The sequence below is a fragment of the Octopus sinensis genome, linkage group LG3 (assembly GCF_006345805.1).
Source record: "Octopus sinensis linkage group LG3, ASM634580v1, whole genome shotgun sequence".
Taxonomy (NCBI): domain Eukaryota; kingdom Metazoa; phylum Mollusca; class Cephalopoda; order Octopoda; family Octopodidae; genus Octopus; species Octopus sinensis.
This window is the reverse complement of record NC_042999.1, coordinates 77,278,390-77,300,285: the sequence shown is the minus strand read 5'-3', so window position 1 is coordinate 77,300,285 and position 21,896 is coordinate 77,278,390. Positions and strand designations below refer to the sequence as shown.

Below are 21,896 nucleotides of genomic sequence, written 5' to 3'. Positions count from 1 at the left end.
TGTATGCTAACTGTGGCTCTTGTCTGCTTTGTTTTCAATGTTCTCCCAAGTCAAAATCTCTACTGGCTCAGAGTGTTGACAACTGACAGTATGAGTGGTGAAACTGCAGAGAATAAAGGTGGTCTTGTGCATGCACTGGTCTGCAATTGTCTAGCTTCACAGCTGTGCTATTAGTCATCAAGTGGAATTAAAATGGTTTTGAAACTTTCACTGGAAAGTAGTAAACTGCTAATGTTAAAATAAAAAATAAAGAATGAAACTGAAGTCTGTTGACAATTTGAGAATAGGAGGAGTGTGGCAGTACAGTACTTAGCCACTGGCCTGGCCAATAACTATAAAGGGTGTGAAGAAGTAGGAGGATGATTATCAGGGCGCAAAGAAATGGGACGCTTACACCAAATAAAAAGGTCAGAATTAAAAGTAAATGACATTCAATGAGCTCCATTTAGTTATTTTATTCATAAATATTTATAATGAGTCATCAACAACAACAAAAAAAAAAAGGAAACATTAAAAATAATTCACAAAAATAAGATAAAAAATGCAAGATAAAAGAAAAGAAAGTAGAGAATCAGTATTATAACAGAATTTTTCTTTCTTTAAGTTACAAGGTGAGTGTAGTTTTGAAATATCAAATATCAAGTTGCTAGCAAAGACACAGGTTAGGTTTGGGGCTGGGGGTGAACAGTATGGGATGAGGACAAGCTGAAGGTGAGATTTCAAAAGTTAGCTAAGAAATAATGTAAACCTAAGTATCGTTTCTGTTAGCAGAAGTACAATGCTAACAGTGTTTAGCTGTGAACACACAGAAGCTATTCATACAAATAAATGCTAGATGTTTAAAGAAAGTCAGTCATTCAATAGTAATTTTCACAGTTTATAAAAAAAAAAAAAATTATAAACAACTATTTCTAATTGATTTAAAAAAAATATTTGCAACTGATAAAATCAAACTAACTAGGTGGATCTCTATGACATTAATATAATAAATATAAGATTTTCATAAGTATTAATAACATATAACGTTTCTACCGATGCTAAAAAAAATGTAGTTGCTTAACACAATCCTGTTTCCATCCAAAGCAAATAAAACATCAAATAATAACAGTAAGAATATTTATCTTAAGTTTACAAAATTTTGAGGATGATACAGTTGATTAAGATGTTCCCTGTACTGAACTGTTACAAATTTTATCAATCCAGGAAGGTAAAGTCAATCTTGGCAAGATTTGAACTCAGAATATAGAAATATAAATAGAGAACTGCTTTTTGTCCACTGCTCCATTGGTTTTGCTATTCTGGGCCCTCTCGATGCCCTTTGTAAATATCTTATATTACTTTTATGATATTATTATTATTTTCATATACACTCAACAGATTAGGCTGTTGGAAAAGAAAAGAATCCTAACATCGGGCTACAGCAACTATCCTTAGATGTCAAGAAACCTCTTAAGTATTCTAACTGTCCCTAATGACACTGTTTTCTGGAGCTGTACTAAACTGGGTTTTATGCCTATTTCCTCTATCCATCTGTTCAGATCTTTAGGGATAGTTCCCAATGCACCTATAACTACTGGGATACAATTTACCTGCACTTTCCATAGTCTTTGTAATCCAATAGCTAGGTCCTGGGACTTTGCTATTTTTTCTATACCTCTCATATTCATTTTTTCATCATTTGGGACTGTAAAGTCAATTATTTGGCACTATCTATTCTCTTTATCCACTACTACTAAATCAAGCCTTCTAGCTTCTATTACTTTGTTAGTCTGAATGTTAAAGTCCCACAACATGTTGTATTTCTTACTTTCTAGTACTTTACTAGGTTCATGTTCATAACATTTATCAGTATGTTCAAATCCTACCTTTTTACATAGCTCTAAATGGATTGCTCTCCCTTGATTGTAATGTCTTTTCTTGTATTCTTTCTGTGCCAGCATGCTACATTCACTTATTATATGAGTAACACTTTCCTCTTTTGATTTGTATAATCTACATTAGGAATCTATCTTGGCTTTTATCCAATTAGTCCTTAATGCTTGATCTTATGCAGCTACTAATAAATTTTCTGCCCTCTTCAGCTTTCCTTTCTCAGTACTATTTGCTGCATGTCTCACTACTACTATTTGCTGCAACTATCCTATGAGAATCTACCATAACTCACCTTCTCCTGCTTGTCAGGTAATTTCTGTTCTTTTTTTTTTGGTGGGTAGGTATAATCTTGCTACTCCTGCCCTTTGATAGAGTCCCCCATTCATATTGAATTCCTTCCTAGTTCTGTCTTTGCTAATTCAGTTTTTGTCCAATCTACAAAAGCTGCTGAGTATCTAAGTAATGATACTGCCCAAGTATTTACAGCCTTCACTAGATTTGGACCATTTAGCTTTGACTTCATTAGCTTCCTCACCTTTCTGATGTGCTCCTTCTCAATTTTCATTTTTATTTCTGTAGTTAGTACTGTTAGATTCTTAAACTCCTAGTTACTTATAACTCTCACCTCCTTTCGGTGATTTTGATGTCAGACCATCTGGTAATTGGATGCCTTTGCTGTTGACTACCTGTCCCCTTCTCATTGCTAATTTTGTACACTTATCTATGCCAAATTCCATGCCTGTATCTTTGATGAAGAGTCTTACAGCCTGTATTTAGGAATCTATCTCTTTTTCATTCTTCAGATCAGAGCTTTAGATCATCCATGTAGAGCAAATGATTAATTTTCTGCATTAGGTTTCTCGTCTTCAATACTTAATTCTCCACTATTTATTTGGTTATAAAATCTCCTCTGGTCTATCTTAAATAATCTATTCTGTTGATACTGATCTATTCTTTTCTGATAGCTGGAGAGCTTGCCTGCTATGATATGCTCTTTCAGCTCTTCTATTACTGTTCCATGTCCTTTCTCTTTGATTAAGTATCTTTCTTGAGGGAAGATTTGCATCTTGTGTTTCCTAACTTGTTTGTTTTCCGGGTTTCTATTCTACTCAGATCTTGTCTTACATCATGTTATTTTGAATTCTCCTTTTCCTCATTTGCTCTTTTTAAATCTTTCCCTGTGAGATATCTAAACTTCTGGTGACTATTACCCCTCCTGCATAGATCAATAAGTTAGTATCTCCTATATTTTTAGTATTTATCCTACTGATAGCAGAATCTACTTTGCTTGTCATTTCTAGCAGCTTCCTTCATCATCATCATTGAGTGAGAGAGCAGTGCATGCCATCAAAGTAACACTGATCTTTATTATTATTATTATCATCATCATCATTATTATTAACAACTATGTAATCAAATCAAAGAGACACAAGTTTGAGCTTTATGCTTTAAACAATCTTAACTATGGAATGGAATTGAAGACAGTCAAAATCTTTATAATATCTAAATAGATAAATGAACATTTATAAAGTTTGAAATTTCCATGGGTCTCACTTATGATAATTAAAATAATAAAGGGTATTAAGGAAATTCACTAAGTTTTAGTCAGTAGATAATATAACTGTGCTAAACTCACTGCCCCTTTTCTTTAATTGGTTATGTTTAATCAAAAATCACCAAAAGTTAGGGTTTTTGCAACAAACTTCTTTCTTTCTGAGAGGGCTATGTTTAACTCTTTAGCACTTAAACCAGCCAAAATAATCTACTTTTGTTATCTTCAAACTGGCCAGATCCAGCCTATCACACCTACCCTACAATATTATTCTAAAGGTAAACAATCATATCATTGAAATACCAAATCTATAAAATAACACATAATTAATTCAAAACAATGTGAATAAATAAGCTTTACATTAGACAGAGAAATCTGAATGCTAAAGGGTTAAAGACCTTAATTTTAGACAGGAGGCTCTGCAATAACAATAAGTAAAAATGATAATTAAATGACTGTTTAATTAGCAATCTCCATGCCATTGATATATGTTTATGTGTCATGTGGTTGTAAATTTCTAGTACTAATGATACAGCTACGTAATGTAAATTGCATTTATTTCCAACAATTCTTTACATTATGTAAGTATTAGTTAAGATGGCAAATTAAACTTATAAGCCTCATGTAAGAAGACAAATAATTAATAAAGTTCAATTTTATTAGCTTTTTTCTGAGATACAAGACTAGCTCAACCTTCTCAGGATCTAAAGTTAATGTTACAGAAATACTGCAAGTCTACTACTTCATCATTTCTGCCACTTCACCAATCTTCCCAGGCTCTAATAATAATTTGTTGAATTTGGCAGAAATTCTTAAGCAAGAAAATTTAAGTAGGTGGATATTAACCTATCTTAACTTTGCAAAAACCTTCAATTCTGTGCCACACAAATGACTCAAGGAAGTCTGTTAGTGAATGTGGTGTGGGTATTATTGTAAACAGCGATCTGCATTGGACAAAACACATCTCTAAGATTGTACAAGAAGACTGAGGGTGTCTTAGCATCACTCAGTAACACCTTTGTCAGCTGCTCTCCAGGTATCTATTTAAAACTGTAAATGACTATAGTACACTCACACTTAGAGTTTGTATCACTAGTCTGGAACACCTATCTTGCTCAGCATAATGATTTGAAAACTGTTCAGAAATGGGCAACCAAGTGAATACCTGCCATCAAGCATCTACCATACTCCAAACATCTTGCTTCTCTGGGCATGGACACATTAAAGTTCCGATGTCTGGCAACTGACTAGGTACACATGCACAAGATTATCCATCATCTTTCCAACAACTATCTTGGGCCCCATTTTGAATTTCATATGTCTAACACTTGTGGACATGCTTACGAAATCAAAATACAACACAACACCCATGACTTTCAGAAACATTTCTTCACAGGAATAAATTACTTGCATCAGTTGTTAGCTGTCAGGACACTACACCTACAAAATTTTCAAGCTTCCTAAAATCTGTCAACCGTACACCTGATGCCCCCCCCACCATTTCTTCTGTTTTATTATTTTTTTTGAAGACTTATACACTGTTCATTCCCTGTGCATATTCTATGTACTGTTCATGCAGTCTTGGTTACTTCGTTTTTCTGATGAGTTGTAGTACATCCATGCACTGTATGCAATAAGTTCATAATAATAATAATAATAATAATAATAATAATATTAATCATTATTATTATTATTATTAAGGTGGCAAGCTGGTAGAATCATTAGCATGCTGTATGTAGTGTTAGCATGCTGAATTGTATGCAGTGTTAGCATTCTGAGTTCAAATTCCACCAAGGTCAACTTTGCTCTCATCCTTTTGGGGTTGGTAAATTAAGTACAAATGAAACACTGGGATTGATATGATGACTAGTCCCCTCTCCACAAAATTTCAGGCCTTGTGCCTATAGTAGAAAGGATTATTATTACTATTATTATTATTATTATTATATAAGTAACTCTTCAGTCTTTCTCTATCACCAACACACAGTATCATTTCACCCAGTATATGTAATCCATGCATATATTCAAACATAGTCAACTTTCTCTTATATACTTGCCAATATTATTTCTCTGTTTATCTGAACTTGTAAAAAAATAACTTCATCAAGTAATATGTTTTAACGGCAAGAAATTGTTTTTTCTTGATGAGTAAAGAAAAAAAAAAAAATGTTAAAGCAAATAATTTGTTTAGAAATGAACATACTACTTGCAAACACTTTATGAAGAAACCATTAAAATCTCATCAATGTCATTAAAAATCATCCCCAACTTTAGAAATACATATATACTATAACAATTATGATTTGTAACATAGACACAAGGCAACACATCTATAATAGTAAACAGTTGATTATATTAACGATGGTACTTGACTGGTGCTTATTTTATAAAATCCTCAAAAATGAAATACGAAGTCAACCTCATTTGGATTTGAGCTCTGAATGTAAAGAGTTTTGTATGCCATTCTACTAATTCTGTCATTCAACACTACTAATAATAATTCTTTCGACTATTAGTGCATGGTCTGAAATTTTGCAACAGGGGGATAATCAATTACACTAACTGCAATGCTCAACTGGCATGTATTTTATCAATCACGAAAGAATGAAAAGCAAAGTTGACATCAGCAGAATTTGAGCTCAGAATGCAAAGAGTCAAAAGAAAAAGTTCACTAAACATTTTGTCCAATGCACTAATGATTTTTTTCCAGCTAGCTATGATGATGATGATGATGATAATAATAACAATAATAAACCCAGTTTAGTACAGCTCCAGAAAACAGCATCATTAGGCTTGGCTAAGATAATTAGGAGGGTTCTTGGCATCTAAGGTTACTTGTAGCCCATGTTAAGAATTTTTATTTTCCAACAGTCTAATCTGTTGTGAGTATAATAATAATAATAATAATAATAATAATAATAATAATAATAATTCTTACTAATTTTTGGCACAAGGCCAGCAGTTCTGAAATGGGGTGGAAGTTGATTACATTGACTTCAGTGTTCAGCAAGAAGTTGATTTATTGATTTTGAAAGGATGAAAGATAAAGTCAACCTTGGTAGCATTTGAACTCAGAATATAAAGAGCTGGAATAATAATGATAATAATAATAATAATGAAATTATTGTATACAGTGCTCAGGTGCACCACAACTTGTCAGAAAGTGCATATAAAGTACATGCAGTAGTGTAGAAATGTCTGGGTGTATGGAGGGGAGAAAATCAAGTGTAGTGTTGGCGAATCTCAGGTGATGATGATGATGCAATAAATAAATTAAAATAAGTTCATTGACTTATTTAAATTTGTAGCATCTGTCATATCTCGTATCTGACTCATACATTGTTCGCTTTCCAGACATTTTTACATTACTGTATGTACTTTATATGCACTTTCTGACAAGTTGTGGTGCACCTGAGCACTGTATACAATAATTTCATTATTATTATATGTTGAAACAAAATGTATACATGTAAAAAAATAACCCAACTAATTAGAATACTGAAAATCAGTTATGTAGGTTTTGTTTCTGATAATATGTAAATTCACTTTTTGCATGTTATGTACAAAGCCATGACAGTAATGGTAGAAAGGATAATTTTACAGTAAGTGGCTGATGAACTGTTTTCCTTGCCAAGAACAGTACCAATTGCACAAAATAGAAAAGTGTGTTTTTGGTCAAATGTAGATATATGTCCCTCTACTTAGAGAGAAAACGAGTAATTAGAACTGCAAATTCATTTTCCTTTTAAATCTAATAATAATTTATTTAGAATTATCTGTTTATGAAACAGTCAGCAAACATCAGAAGCACTTGAATATCTCTTCGATTTAAGATTTAAGGAGAGAAAGTGAGCACCTGTCAATGTTTGGAACAGTAGAGAGAGAAAGAAAGAGATAGAGAGATGGGGGTGTATGCACACATATGTGCATGGATGGAGAGATAGTGGGTGAAGGATAAAGGGGTAACTAGACAATGCATTGAACAACAAGTTCATAGGTGATTCTCTGCTGGATATTTTACTTTATGGGGACAGAAAACTGAATTCCTCTAAGTGGTTCATTTCGCCATGCCTTAGATATTTCTGGTAAATTTACCTGCAGTAATATTGGTGTTTTATTCAGGAAGAGGTTTTCTTTTCCTACTTCAACCCTTTTAACACTAATAAAATCTGACAATGCTCTCATATGGCCAAATCTAAAAGTAACAGAACAATGTATGTGTGTGTAAATAAACAGAGCATTGCTGTCATCAGTCAGCCTAGACCCAGCAAAACTTTGATCAAAAGCATTCAAGCCCATTTTCTTTTTTTTTTCTCACAGTATAATCAGTACTACATTATTCAATGTGGGTATTCTTTTAAAGACAGAAATGTGATTTAAGAAGGAACGGACTGTTATTTCCAGTGTACTGAATGATCATGTAGAGGGAGACCTTCTAATGCTTGATATCTTTGGGCAAGTTTCACCATTCACCAAGGAAGTTAGGTGCCAGATTATGTGAGCAATTGTGAAAGACAAGTTTCTTGTCTGGAGAGAGGGATTTATCTCACAGAAACTCAAGTTAAGCATCAACCAGGTGAAACTCCAGTGGAATATACTGGCTTTTAAAATAGATTCTGTCAAGTATTATAATAATGTAAACTTGTACACAATTCTTTAAAATATATGTCATATATTTAGCTTTGGTTGCATCTCAGCCAATCTTTCAATTGAAATGAGGAATAGGTTTCCATTGATTTTCCAATTGCTGATACAATCCGTCTGTCATGACTTTCGATATATATTTAAATAACAGTTTATTATAGCTATAAAGTGGAAAATGTGAAACAGATAGAATGATTATACACAGAGAGGACTTTGAATAGACTTCTGTTGCTATCATTACTAGAAGTAGACACTAATCTTATTATTTTCTATACAGAACCACTACTGTTAGATATTTTCATGCTGCCGCCATATTAAAGTACAGTGACATGAAAGCTCAAATTAATTCTGTATTCTAAATATCTGTGTACAGCAAGCATTTACAAAGGCATTTAGAAAAGTATTTCTAGAGCAACAATAGTACATCACTAGTTACTACATACAATCTAAGTCTCCCTCTCTACTCTACAGCAAGACACCTATCTCTGTCCCCTCTACACCTTAAGTCTCTCAAATGGCACAAATCCCCATCCACTCAATACTATTACTCTCCAACTCTCAGTCAAGAGGTTTTTGTTGTGTAAAGTACTTGGTGGCCCTCTCGGTACTGGTGCCACGTAAGAAGCACTGGTACTGGTGCCACGTAAGAAGCACTGGTACTGGTGCCACGTAAGAAGCACTGGTACTGGTGCCACGTAAGAAGCACTGGTACTGGTGCCACATGAGAAGCACTGGTACTGGTGCCACATAAGAAGCACTGGTACTGGTGTCACATAAGAAGCACTGGTACTGGCACCATGTAAAAATCACTGGAGCTGGTGCCATGTAAAAATCACTGGAGCTGGTGCCATGTTAAAAAGCACTGGTACCACATAAAAAGTACCCAGTGAACTCTGTAAAGTGGAAGGGTATTCAGCTGTAGAACCACGCCAAAACAATGGAACCTTGTGTGGCTCCTGGCCTTGCCAGCTTCTGTCAAACCATTCAACCTATACCAGCATGGAATATTGACAATGATGATATATATATTACTACTTCTTCACCCTCTAACCATACTTGTCTATTTTGTCAAATTCACCATACAGTAATGCCTTGACTATCATGGGTGTTATGTTCCAAAACCTCCCACAGAAATAATTAGAATCTAAAAAATATAAATACCTATCGCCTGCAGAAACCTGCGATACACTGAGGAGTCTGTGATATAAATTTACACATATTAGCTGGAAAAATCTACGATGTACTGAATGCGTGATAGGTGAACCACACTGTACTGAGTGTGCAATAGGTGAACCGTGATATGGTGAGGGATTACTGTACTTGTCTTGTCCATCTATGCACAATCTTTTTACATTTTCATCATTATTTATTTTCTGTTTCCTCCTGATATAGGCAAAGCACAAAGTCTAGCAGATGCACAATGTGAGAGTGCATCTTTGATGATGGTCTGAGAACAAAATTTATTCAGCAGGTGCAAACAAGGCCAATTTTTTTTTCAATCTTAATATCAAAACAAACACAGGTATAATAATTTTTTCTATTATTATATATGGAAAAGTAATGCATCAAATCATTCCAAAAAGTGCACCACTTGTTCCACCGGGAACAGGTGGTGCACTTCCTAGGTCTGAGAAAGTGTCACTCTAATGTTTAAAACTGTAAATATTATGCAAATTTTCAATCAGAACTTTTGTATGAACTGATGTTGAAAGCAGAATTGGTACAGAAATAATTGTAAATGGGCATTAAAAATGTGCTAAAGTCTTTCTTTGTTTTCTTATTTAAATTATATATATATATATATCTGTGTATATTGTAAAATATTCAATGGTAAACATTTCATTAAGCTATGTAACTTCGTATGGTCATCCAACTGATTAGCAAGAAGTTGCCCATCAACACTCTAACTCTTCATTACTTCAGTGGCTTCTATTTCTTTGACCTGGCTGGTCTTGTACCATCTCTATCCAAGTCAAACTGGCTCACTTGTCTCACCTCCTTTCATCAGCCATATGTTACCCCTCCACAAATCCCGATGTTTAATTATTACTTTACAGAACATCGATTGTCAAGAATTCCTTCTCTGCCCTTGTTCTTCTGAAATCATTAACTTTTAGTTACAGATCAAAGAAACAATCAATTACATTAGACTTGGCGGACCTGCTAAGGACATGGGCATAGCCCTTTCTGCCAGATAGAACCATAAAAATATTTGGAGCTAGATATTTTCAACTGATTTTACTAGAGACACACTCATGAGTGATGCCAGCAGTTTTAAATGGAAAGAATTACGATTTTTCTTGATTATTTTGAACACTAATGAAAGAAATATTTACTAAGGTTTTTATTGTATGAAGTAATCTCTATGTCCATCACTTCCAAAACAACAGCAACAGCCATCACCATTGACAAAATCATCATCATCAGAAACATTATTCATGTCACATTGAGACAAAAGAAATTTGAAAACAGACTAATGAAAACAGATAATAGCCATTTAAAATCTCTTTGGATAATTGAATGAGATGTCCCAGCGTTGTAAGAGGGTGGAAATTGGAGGCTTTGAGATCTTCCTTAATTTGAAAACTATGCTATCATTGTCAAACCATGTAACCAGCTAAAAGAATATAGTTTATAACTGGAAAAAAAAAATCTATACACCAAGCTGAAAAGAGTGTTACAGCATAAATTTTGAGGATACACCAAGTAAAGAGTTAAATGTGTCTAATTGGTTTGTAGATATTGTTATATACATATTTTTTAAAGACTTTATCACTGTTCACTTCATGTGCATATTCAATGTACTGTTCATAAAATTTTGGTTACTGTTTCTGCTGAATTGTAGAGCACCTGAGCATTGTATACAATAAGTTCATTATATTATATGTGCATTAATATGCATGAATATATTCTTATAAGTATGTATGTATGCCTGTATCTTAAATGAGCCCAATGCATTTTATAATTCAAAAGAAATAAAATAATAGCTAGATAGTCTTTACAAATAAAAAAAGTTTGTAAAATGAAAGAGGTATTTAAAAAATTTCATAATTAGTACAGTAAAAATAAATTGAGTAATAAAAAGTATTTAAAATCTGAATGATTGAATTAAAAGTAGTGAACTCCAAAGTCTGCAACAGGAAACTGCTGCAGAAAAAAAAAAAGGACAATTTTTTAAAAGTTAAGAATTGAGAGGATAATTAAAATTGTACCATATAATAATACCATAGAATGGCTACAGATCACTGACTGGAACCAGTAAAAGATTATGCATATTTTTTGTGATTTCTTTTTTTAGTTACTGTATTTTCCCTTATAATTTTACTGAATATAGATCAAATACCACTTTCTTTTTATGTATCTTCAATGTAACACCTTTCTTTCCCAAGAGTATGTTGATTTACTGACAGTATATTTACTGAAATAAATATTGTTATAGTAAAATATTTCATTCAATATCAATTTGTTTATAAAATCAATATATAAATCTTTGACTATTCTTTAAATTTCCCCAATAAAAAAAGATCTGATTATAACAGATAAAGTTACATCACAGAAATTAACACTTTTATAATTTACTTGTTGAATTTTCAAAATGTATGCATGTATGCATTAACCTACACACATAGACACACACAAAATTTCAATTTTACCTTTGAAGTGTAAAATCAATCATTAAAATATTTTATTAACTTAAATAAAGAAGATAAATAAACAATTTCCTGAAGATCAATTTAATCATTATATTAAGATATACAATATGTATCTTACCTGAGTAGTTGTAGGAAATATTACTTGTAAAAATACTTACCTACAAAAGATGGAAAAGACAATTAGTTAATGATGATTGTTTTGATAAATAAGATATACATATAAGATTAGAAATATGACAGCCATATGCTAAATATATCAATAGTGTGTGTGTGCTCATACATACACACAATTAAAAACAAAGTTCAGTTGATGAAGGGGAAGTGAAAATCAATCCTCCAAATCCAAGACAACTTGCAGAACCTGTAATGGTTCCTTTACCTCTTTTTGGAGATTTTGTTATGATAAAGTTCAAGGACATTACAGAAAATATATAGAAAGAAATCACATGGTTATACCAATTTCTATGAGGATTTTGCAAACAATGAAGAACATGTGCTACCAATCATTTTGACATTCAAAAGTAATCATTTACTTTAGTATTCCCAGTTTTGGAAAAATATATTTCTTTACTACCCACGAGGGGCTAAACATAGAGGGGACAGACAAAGGGATTAAGTCGATTATATCGACCCCAGTGCGTAACTGGTACTTTATCGACCCCAAAAGGATGAAAGGCAAAGTCAACCTCGGCAGAATTTGAACTCAGAACGTAATGGCAGACGAAATATTGCTAAGCATTTCGCCCGGCTGGAAAAATAGCTATTGCTCCCACTACAAAAGTGACCTTGTAAATGTGTATACTATCACAAAAAAATGTAATTCTTTTTTTCCTTTCCATTCATTTACATCCAAATACATAAACACATAGTTGTACAGACATACACACGCCAAATTATAGATGAGTAGAATGGATTCTACTCATATCCTGTAAGATGTCAAAAAGTGCCACACTTCTGTGACTTGATCACTAAAACATAACTGCTGTGGGATTGAGTGTGTAACCAAGTTCCAAGTTGTAAGTTTGATGAAAATTTCCGACACTTCATAAGATATCATTCAGAAATTAATGAAACTGAATGTAACAGTTTTTGTGTATTTTCAAAATGGTTAACATTACTCTTCTACAATATATCATGTTATATATCATCATCATCATTTAATCTCATTTGAAATGATGAAATAAGGTATAAAATTCAACTAAAAAATTATGCAACACACTAACAGTTGAAAAGCATATGTAGATAAGGGATTCCAAAGAGTCAAAGTTCTGGAGAAGCTGAACTAGGTGTAATGGTTAGTGTGGCCTGAAGGAGTGGACACAATATAGATGATGAAAGGAATGAGATGAGTCAGAATTGCTTGAGTGAAGATGATATGAGACCAGTCAATTCTAAGAAGTTAATATTGCAGTGGCATTAAAGACAAAAAGAGGAGACAAAATTGCCTGTGGAGCAGCAGTTGGAGTTTGTTGGTGAATGACTCAGTATCTACCAATCAGTTAAGTGGCTTTTCTTTGCATGGTGTAAGACACGTATATAGCAACAACATTCCCAAGATATTTGTGCCTTTGTATTGTTGAAAAAGACGAGGTTGATATCATTCTATAAGAGAATGTTTTTCTAGACTTTGTTTGTGGAGCCAGTATAGTTTCAGTATGAAATATCTATTTAGGTTGCAGGAGAATGACACTTGTGTGCAAAAGGTTAAGGCGCAACAAAGAGTAGAATCTTAAAAGTAGGCATTGTTGAAGGTACCAACAAGCAGGTCACTGATGTGTACAAAACATGGGGACGACTTGAAATCTTGTGGCAGAACATAGCTGATAGAATGTGGGTTAAAAAGAGATCCATTGGCTCATGCTGCAATCCAACACAAAGCCAGTAATCCAATACAGCCAGTTTTACTTGGGGATTTACATACCAGACATACTCAATAGATGTGCTGATTTCAAAGGCAATAACACTTTGCACCAAATTTCTTGAGGGTAGAAACCCACTTGTGAGCAAATCAGAAGTGTAGGTTTCCTATAGATAGTGGCACGTAAGCGAACCATCCGAACATGGCCATTGCTAGGGCCGCCCCGATGGGCCTCCGTGCCGGTGGCATGTAAAAAGCACCATCCAATCGTGGCCATAGCCAGCCTCGCCTGGCTCCCGTGCTGGTAGCATGTAAAAAGCACCATCCGACCGTGGCCGTTTGCCAGCCCTGTCTGGCACCTGTGCCGGTGGCACGTAAAAAGCACTCACTACACTCACGGAGTGGTTGGCGTTAGGAAGGGCATCCAGCCGTAGAAACATTGCCAGATCAGACTGGGCCTGGTGCAGCCTTCTGGCTTCCCAGACCCCAGTTGAACTGTCCAACCCATGCTAGCATGGAAAGCGGACGCTAAATGATGATGATGGCTTCATTAAAGAGATTCAAGGTGTTGGAGAAGGCCACCTGCTAATGGGTGTCTTCATCACGTTTGAGATGTTGAAAATACGAAGCTAGATTATAGATTCAGTGGAGTAATGCTTTGTGGGAGTGGGACACACTGCAATGTTTCCAAAGATTGGAAGGTGTTGAGAGAGAGAGAGAGAGAGAGAGAGTGTGAAAAGTTTAGTGAAGAGAGTGTATGAAGGAGAAAGTGGAATACAATACAGACTGGACAGAAACTGAGGAAGTTTTCTAAGTGAAATCATAGCTTATAGAACCATCATGTTTGAAGTGGAGGAAAAGGACTAAATGCTAAATCTAGCAAAAATATTCAATCGATTTTTCCCATAAATCACTACTTTTTGCAAAGACTTACTTAATTTTAATACATGTATAAAAAATACTGAATATAGCAAGCAGATTTTAGCAAAAGTTTATTTTAAAAAATGTTAAAAGATGATGTATGGGGAATAACTCTTTCTATAGTAAAAGTAAAAATTTCTACTTTTCTAAGGCATGCATTTTCGGTTGGATGCTAAGGGACATAACTCGAAACACCATTTTACACCAATACACACAAAACATGACCAACTTATCTACCAAATTTCACTCCAAAAAATATAAAATGGGGGCGCTGTATGACACTTGGATCTCCTAAGTGGAGAAGCAAATTTCTTAACCAGAAAGCTTTAAAAAGACTTTTAAAGCAATGCACTTGTGTCTAGCAATAACTAATTATCAGGTTAACTTGGAACAGTTTTAATGAAAAATATTAAATTTTAATTTGTCTAGGGAGAGTCATTCTTTTTTAGTGCCTTATGAATTAACACACACACACCGGTAAAATTTCCACTCATTTACTTATTTATTTTTCTAAAATTTTCGTTGTGTCTTGCAACCTTTTCAATAGTTGTTGACTGTCCATTATCCAAGCTGCGTTCGTTTTGGTTGTTTGTGCACATGTTTGAGTCAGTGTGTGTATATGTATACATGTATGTGTATTCTCCATATTCATGTGTGTTTGTGTGTGTCCTTCTGTCTCTGTGTGTGCATGTCTGAGTGGATCTGTGTGTATGGGTTTTTGTGACAATGTACAGTGTCTATGTGTGGATGTGTGTCTCCATATGTGTCCTTGTGTGAAGTGAAGTATGTGTGTATATAGTCATGTGTTTCAGTCTTCATTTGCATATGTGTGTGTGTATGTGTGCTTGTCTGTTCATATTACCTATGTAACTATCTGTCTATATGTCTATCTGTTTACTTTCATATCCATTTGCCTACATACACATGCATATACATATATACACACACACATACATCTACATAATAGCCCACTAACTATTCTACCTGTATATAAATATAAACTGTGGGTATGGAGGTATGATTTACATACTGTGCATATTTCCTATTTAGTACTGGGGAGGTTTCATTTATGAGGACGTACTCTTTTAATTTTCTGAGGGTTGGGTCTTTTGGGGGCTTGGATAAAATGCAGATGTCAAGTTGACCCAGGTTGCCTCCATGTTGGTAGAGTATGGAGGACTGTTTTTTGTTGTCATATTTTCTCAAATGTTCATTTCATCTTTCCACAATGCTCCTAGATGTCTCCCCTATGTATGTCATGTTCATGTCTTTACAAGCACCTTCTATGCATTGTATGCTGTAGACTACATTAATAGTTCTAAAGTTAATGTCAGGGCTAATCCTACATACCATGCAGTTATCATTGGTGCATATGGTATTCTCAAAGAGGTATGTCCTATATAGTTGTGATCTGATGGAGTTCCCTGGCTTTTCAACAATGTTAATGTTGAATTTAGTCTCCATCAGAGCTTTCTTAAATCTACAGGCTAGTTCTCCATGGGCTGTGGCCTCTACAAACATCACTCCTTGATATTTGTCGGTTTTATACCACGTGTTCGCCCTGTTTGCTTTGTCACAAGCTCTTTGTATCCTATTCCAGTCTTTGCTTCTATATCTAGGGCAGGTACCACTGGTTTCATTACATATAATATTATCCAACTTTCTAGCATCCCTGTATGCTCGAACCCTATCTTTCTGATCATATTTAGAGAACTCCATGTGGTGCATGAAGTTCTGTACATGTTTCTTCGTTTCATAGGGTTTGCATAGTGGGGACACATTGTGCATTATCTTATTAAGTCTGCTATCAGTATGTTAATTTTCATGTTGTGTGACAAAGCAGAGTTCTTGTGAACAACATATTTTGAAGCTATGGGTTTCATGTCATAGAAGTGGAGGAGCTGCACTCAGTTGTTCTAACCAAACTTCAGGATCAAGGATGGGGAGTCTATTGTTGGGGTGCCTAGTGGGGTAATCTATAGTTACCTTGATACTTTGCTGGATGGAGTTAGCTACTTGCTGGAAGCTCTCCATTATGTTCATCTCAGTTTCTACATTACCATTACTAGAGTTAGCCTTAAGTAGGATATTAATGTCATCTACATACCTATTGTAAAGTAGAAGTGTTGTGGACTGTTCTGCTAAAGATTGCTTAAGTTTTCTGTCTCACCAGGTCATGATTTGGTTGGCCACATCTCCAGCTACACTGACACCAATGGCTGCACTTGAATCTACACATATAGCTTCTTGTTAAACTTTACTATGTGGTTCTTGAAGGTGGTTCTTGCACCAGCTCCTATTGCTTGTGCAATCATTCCTTTCACCTGATTGTTGTTCTCAGGGTCTTGGGTGGGTACGGTCCAGCAACTCCAGTGCTCTGTGGTGCTTTCCTTCACTGCTGAGATGATGGCGGATGGTCTTCTTCTCTGTGACCTGGTGGGGCAGAATCTACTGAGGTCATGGCTGTCTAAACAGTCACTGTTGTAGCTTAGTCTAAGGAGGAAGCCCAGTTCCTTTGTGTTGACTTCACAGAACTCTACTTCACTCTCACAGATTATTTCAATGCATTTCTCCACAACAAAATCTATGTCTACAGATGGGTAGAGTGAAATCACATCCATACTACCCACTACACAACCTGTGAGGTCGTTGGAGTGGTTGCAAGTACTGATTTTACTGACAAGATCTTTCGTGCTCAGTTATTTAATATTAATTGGTGACTAATAATATTTTAAGTGGTAATGATTTTTTTTTCCACATGACTTTAGCTGTGATGGCCAACGTGCACTGAAGACAAACAATTCCACACATTTTACTTTAATTAAAGGCTCATCAGTAAAAGATAATATCACTGTATCTGATAAAGTGTTAGCGATTAAAGAACTACAAAATACTCAAAATTATATATTTGTTGGAGAAAATTGGTTAAAAATGAAATAGTTCCTGGCACCATCTATATGATAAAAGAGAGTTAGGAAGGTGAATACATTATTCAATATGTACTTCCTCTATTTCCTGATGACACTATGTTGTGATTGAGTGAAATTTATCTGCTTTTTCTAGCAAGCTGAACAACCATACAAAATGGCCTTTGCTGGATGGATGGTGGTAAAACATACAGTTGACCATGGCAGGATTTGAATCAGCATATAATTTAAAACATCATGACTCAATGGTTGGTGTGAGAAAGAACATCTAGCCATAAAAATATTTGGTCAAACAATTTCACATGAAAATATCAACAAACACATTCTACATAGTGCTATTTGAAATTCAAATGAGGACATGAGAGCTCAGTTTAGTTTATACAAGAAAACTACAGAACAACCCAACAGTTATTAAATATGCAATGAGATGACTGACCATAGACATCTTTTTTTAACAGTTCCCATCAAATATGCAACTATTTTACAGCTTCCCTGACATTTAATGCTATCAAACATTGAAAAAGATCACACGTCTTATATGCCATGGTCATTTGGCCAGAGAAAAGGAGTGGTAGATGACAGAATAAGTAGTTCTATCCTTTTACATTTGTAGACAATTTAGATCAAACCAATATACAAGTGATGGAATGAAAATAAACTGAAACAAATTTACTTGCCACTAGTAGTTGACAGAGTAAGTACAACTGAGAAAATAATATGGTGTTGTGAAATGTTGGTTCTGGTAAGATCAAGCTAACTTAAAGGATGGTGCAACATTCTTGATTAGTGTACACAACATTCTACTACTAGGAGCTTGATCAAATATAATATGGATGTGTCTGTCTATATAACTGAGTTTGCAGAGATGTGAACTTATGTGTGTATATGTGTACAGGTGTGCATAGAAGTGAGTCTGTAAACATGTGTATATAAGGGTATTCTTTCATATATTTCAGGCCAAAGACTGTGACCACGCTGGAGTACCAGTGATTGCTTCTTGATTATGAGATCTCAGGATTAATCCCATTGCATTCAAGCTTAGGCAAGTTTCTTTTACCATAAAGTCTTAGATTGAACGAAGCCTTATGAATGAAACAGAGTAGATGCCAACTGTTGAAGATTGTCAGTGGGACTGTATCTTAATTCAAAGATCAACTTAATTACACACTGTGTCACATTGATTCTACCTGAAAATTATATTAAGTGTATATGCAGCTGAGGAATACTCAACTACTTATACAATAAATAAATGAGTAATTTATTCAGTTGATCAAACAACTAGAAAACTTGCCATCAAAACCAATGAAGGGTCTATTTGCTTATTCTAGGAATGTGAGTGTGCATACATGTATGTGTGTGTGTATGTAAGCACATGCAAAGGGATCTGCATGTGAACAGGTGTGAATTAATGTGAAAGCTACCTGGAAAGTGTTGAATTTATATTCACTATGAAGCAATACATGTAGAATGGTCTGTTCTGCCAACAGTGTTTCATCATCATTGTCATCATCATTTAGCATCCGTTGTAAAATAAATATTGTTCTGTTGATGACAGTGTTGATAGAATGAGCCTGATACTGTTGAGGATGGCATTCATTACATGTAGAATGAGTCCTGTTTTATAATTAAGCTTATTCTGTTGATGACAAGATGTGTAAAATGAACTTTGATTTTTGGGAAGCATCAACTGTAGGATCATCCTTGCTCTTCATTCAGTAATACATATAATCAGAGTGGCTGGCTATCAGACTGGACTGTCACTGACAAGGTTGTGCCAGCACTTCACAGAACTGCCAGGAATAAGGTATACCTATTGATATTGTACCGCACTAATAGCTGATTGGTTGAGAATTAACTCAATTACAAGTCAAGTAAAAGCACAGGCTTGCATTGCCACCACACCATGAAATATATGCAGTCTTCACCTTTACAAAAGACAATTGCTACATTTTCTAAGTCCAAATACTGCTGAAGTCAACTCTGCTGTCTGCTTTGGTATGTTTCTACAGCTAGATGCCTTTCCAAATGCCAACCACTTTACAGAGTGTACAGGGTGCTTTTTACATGGCACCAGCAACAGTGAGGTTACCAAATAAGTTGCAGGACAAGACCCCTCAGCTGAGTGGAGAGTAGTATTACCAGGTGATAAGTAGGGGAGATACAGCAGTTGGAGAGAGAGAGAAAGAGAGAGAGAGTAAAGAAATGAGAGATATAAAATGGTGAAGATGTAATGTGGCATACACCCAAGTTACAGGGAGGTGTATACAGTGAAATGGACCAGGGATTGGATAGGGTGAGTGGGTGGGTAAATTCATAAGATTATGAAAGGAGAGTGGTAGATGGAGAGGAGGAAATGTTATAGGTTTATAAAGGTTTAATGGTGACATGAAGAGAAACCTGTGAATATTTAAAAGAAATTAGCATGATATTGTATAACCAAAACCAAATCTTGCATATGAAATTTGTGAAGAGCGAAGTTGAAATTTTTCAAGTTACTTGGCATGTACACTCCACATATAAACCATCCACTTTACTGAATATTATACAATTTGTTTTAATGCAGGTAATCTAATATATACTACAATTGTAGCATTGTTTGTAGGGTGTGATAATTCTTTGTATCATAAATGTATTATTATAATAAAGGTTTAAAGCACAAGCAGTGACTCAATACGTTTATAATTTGATTTTATTAATTATCTGTTTCTGGTTTATAATTGTAGCATAAGAGGGTGGTTTGCCACAAAGTTAGCTATTTCATTTCCCCCTTATTCAAAGATGTAATTGAGTATATTTTAACAATATTTTTTGTTATTTTACTGACTGTCTTTCAGAAGTGACAAACAGTAGAACCATAAAAAGAAAAAAACGGAACATGGAAGTAAAGTAGGTCAGTTCAGGTTGTCTAACACTTGTGGTTGAAGATTATGTATAATAGCAGTAGACATTTCATTAATATGTGTTTTCATAAAACCATTGTGTTGTGTGCAATTGTCAGACACTCAATGAAGGGTTTCAAAATAAATAGGATAAACTTAGCTCTACATTGGATGATTGGAGAGCCTTCATGAGCTTATCAGGTGATTAAAAAAACAAAACAATCAAATATACTAAGTTTTTAATATAATTTATTTAAAAATTATATTTGGTTTCTTTTGATTGGGCACAAAGACTTTAAATTTTAGGGCGAGGTCATCACAAGTCTGAAGTATGGAGACAATGCAAACACTACATGACTTAGTTAATAGAGAAATGATGCAAGTACTCAAGTTGGACTTCATCTGAGTTCCCCCAAAATGAAAGTAGTGAAAATAGCTAAAAGCACAACAATGAACAAAACTGCATAAAAATAAACAATGAAAATATTGAAAATGTAAAAGAATTTGTGTACCTTGGTATTCTTATTACTAATGACTACAATGACGGAATCAAGAGAAGACTTGGCATAGCCAAGAATGTCATGATATCACAGAACAACATATGAAAGAATAAGGTCATCTCCTTGCAAATAAATAAAAAACGACTCCTCAATTCATTACTATTTAGAATAGCTATCTATGGAGCTGAATGCTGGATTATAAAGAAAATTGATAAAAGGGAAATTGAAGCATTTGAACAATGGTATTTTAGATTCGTTCTCAGAACAAGCTGGATGGATAAAAGAACTAATGAATAGAACATTTTCACTAATTGAAATGCACAAATATCACCTCTGCCTTTTTCTCAACCTCTCTCTCTCTAGATGGAGGGCTAAAATAACTGAGCCTTTGTGGCCTTTCACCCATGTCTGTCTTGTGCCATTCTGTACAGTTCCGCAAAACTTCCATCACTAGCTTCTTTGATGATGATGATCCTCTAACGCCTGTTTTACACGTTAGCATGGGTTGGACAGTTTGACTGAAGCTGGTATGCTGGAGAGCTGCACTAGGTTCCAGTCTGATTTGGCTTGATGTCCTCCCTAATGCCAACCACTTTACAGTGTGTACTGGGTGTTTTTAACATGGCACCACATGAGCACGTCAACATAGCACCAGCATGAGTGCTTTTTATGAGCTGTTGGCACAGGACTATTGCAGGCCAATGCTCCTCAGCAGTGGAAGCAGCCTGAATACTTCTAATGTGTAGGACAGGTCTCCTGAGATCGTCCTCCAGTACTTTGTCCTGTCTTTCTGAGTTTCCCTCTTACTGCCTCTAATTCCTCTTATGCCTTACTTCTCTTTCAACATATTAGCGCTCTGTCAAACACGTACACTTACATTACGCATCCAGTGGAACATACTAGCTTCATTCTTCTCTAGCCTTTGCATATCTTCTGGATTCAAGGTTCACATCTCACTCCTATACAGAATTGCTAGTGATGGGTAGGTGGTGTGGGCATACTTCTTGCAGAGAAATGGTGGATAAGGTCATAGAGATAGTCAGAGTGTGTGATAGAATACTAGTCTTGCAGAATAGTATAGCGAGAATTA

General features: G+C 34.8%; 1 protein-coding gene across 5 annotated transcripts in view; it reads right to left on the bottom strand.

The window, feature by feature from the left end:
• LOC115209283 (tumor protein D52) overlaps positions 1 to 21,896 on the bottom strand; it is a 149,542-nt gene that overhangs the window by 79,642 nt on the left and 48,004 nt on the right. The gene's annotated exons all lie outside the window — the stretch shown is intronic.